The following is a 2,484-nucleotide window of genomic DNA, read 5'->3' on the forward strand; positions in this document are numbered from 1 at the left end:
AAATGAGGGCGTGACAGTGCCGCCTCAACTTTCACGAAAAGCCGGATATGACGTCATCAAAGACATTTATCAAAAAAATGAAAAAAACGTATGGGGATTTCATACCCAGGAACTCTCATGTCAAATTTGATAAAGATCGGTCCAGTAGTTTAGTCTGAATCGCTCTACACACACACACAGACACACACACACACGCACACACACACGCACATACACCACGACCCTCGTTTCGATTCCCCCTCGATGTTAAAATATTTAGTCAAAACTTGACTAAATATAAAAACAAGAAAAGTAGGTTGTTGGAATGTTTGTTATTGACAAAACAATACATTTACAGATATATCGACCCAACGGTCTTTACAGTGCACAGACAAACAATGAGTAACAAGAACGTAGCTTGATCGAATGTTTCGGCCGCTTGTTGGGAAAGTCCCAAGCAAATGAATGATTATATGACGAGTGTAAAATGAATGACGTAAAAGAAAATGACGTCAGCGTCGAAAGAATGTTCTATAGGTAAATATTACACGACAGAAAGAGAGAGAGAGTATGTTTGCGCGTGGTTGTATGTAATTTATGAGGAAAAAATAGAAAGAGCTTAGATTGAATGTAAGTAGTATACACCTATTGTGTATTCAATTACTGAGGTATGATTTCTAGCCTTTGGACACTCAAAGAACATTTGGCTGACATCAAGTACCATTGAGATAAGTCTGTAGCACTCCATTTTAACCAGGCAGACCACTGCATCAAGAACGTTCGTGTGTCGGAACTCTGGCTGATGTTCACGGACAATCCGAATGATCATGCATTGTCTTGGGACTTTCCCAACAAGCGGCCGAAACATTCGATCAAGCTGTGTCAGTGTTGATCTTTTGGCTTCATGATGACAGATTCACTAACTGTTTTAATATCACTGCACTCGGCTTGTTTGGCCGGTTTTGTTGTTGTTTCAATCTTAAAATGTGATACTTAGAGCTTGTGCATTCATTTTAGGCCCCATAAAAATCACTAAAGAAATATTCAAATGTTTTCTCCGTTGTTGTGTTTTGCAATAGAGGAGCTGTATTGTAGGCAAGCGGTCGTCCTTGCAGTCGTTTTTGTAGCACTGTAAGTACAATTACGTTATGACTTCCATAAGACCTTGTTGATGAGTAGTACTGTATTTATGTAACTAATGATTATGCAGACCAAAATAGATTTCAAGACTAAACATATGTGACCCTCCACCACGAAATGAGTCGCATGTCACCTCGCGCGGTTCTGCGCTAGGCTTAATATAAGTCCGGGGAGTGTCTGGTAACAGTGTGAGGCCGGGTCACCTTAGTCACAGGCTTATAACTCAAACAGTTTTTGCTCTTTCCTAAAAACGGTTTTCACCACTGGATAGAGCATACAAAACTCGTTAGGAAAATGCACAAATACGACAATCATGCAAAGGTGACATGCGACTCATTCCGTGGTGGAGAGTCACATATATTGTTCATTAATAATCAAAGTGACCGGCTGCTCTTACTCGACTTCCAAAACAACAACATGTCTTGGACCAAAAGAAAGCCTCACACATACACACACACACACACACACACACACACACACACACACACACACACACACACACACACACACACACACACACACACACAGACTATTACATGACTTGCTGTGTAATTCCAAATGTACGTGAAGCTTTTTTTAATTATTGAAATACCAGCGAAAGTTTGCTTTTCAATATTTGAAAAAGCAACGAATGTAAATATGGTTGCACACAGGAATTCATGTTGGGTTCTGTTTATACTCCATTCCGTACTTGCGTGTATTCTACTGTAACCGTCCTGGAGTCAAATTAAGCGTCCAAATCAAAGGTGCGTTTTATGCACCCTCGATTTCTTCCAAAGCCTCGTGAAATCTTTGACATCAAAGCAAAACACAGAAAATATAGCGTGATGTGTACGTTCTTAACATTCTTCCAGAAGTACATGGCAGCAGGCGCAAAAGCGTTTCCAGAATGACGTTTATCTTGTTGACTTTGTCATCAATGACAATGGGAAATTAGATCCCTGCAAGAGTGTAGTTTGACACGACCTCATTTACATGATATACTCACATGTGTGTGTACCGTTTAGTTATGACATGGGTGATCTCTCTCGCCTATGCAGATTAACCACACTTTTCATTATATTAATGGCATTTACATGCTTTCATGAATTGCTTACAGGTTCTTCTGCGTCCTGCTGTGCGCTCTGCTCATGTCGGTTTATCGGAAACTTGCTGCAAATCTGAAGGTAAGTGCAATTGACTCAAGTCAGCAGAACATTAGGAGAAGGGCTCCAAAAATATACCTTTTTTATTTTTGTTTCATGTTAATGACTAGCTATCCATTCAGCAAGAATTAAACAGAAAATGTGGCAAATTGAAAGGATTCTAACATAGATCACTGTAAAAGAAAATCACAATACTTCTTTAGAATTTTATTTATCAGTC

General features: G+C 39.5%; 1 long non-coding RNA gene across 1 annotated transcript in view; it reads left to right on the forward strand.

Annotated features, from left to right (window-relative positions):
• The window catches only part of LOC138956978 (uncharacterized), a 4,754-nt gene extending 3,642 nt beyond the window's left edge, over nucleotides 1–1,112 (forward strand). Inside the window, exon 3 of the long non-coding RNA XR_011452890.1 lies at nucleotides 1,059–1,112. This is a non-coding gene — a long non-coding RNA (uncharacterized lncRNA). The remainder of the gene's footprint in view (nucleotides 1–1,058) is intronic.
• Nucleotides 1,113–2,484: the final 1,372 nt, after the last annotated feature.

Source organism: Littorina saxatilis, unplaced genomic scaffold (assembly GCF_037325665.1).
Source record: "Littorina saxatilis isolate snail1 unplaced genomic scaffold, US_GU_Lsax_2.0 scaffold_378, whole genome shotgun sequence".
Lineage (NCBI taxonomy): Eukaryota > Metazoa > Mollusca > Gastropoda > Littorinimorpha > Littorinidae > Littorina > Littorina saxatilis.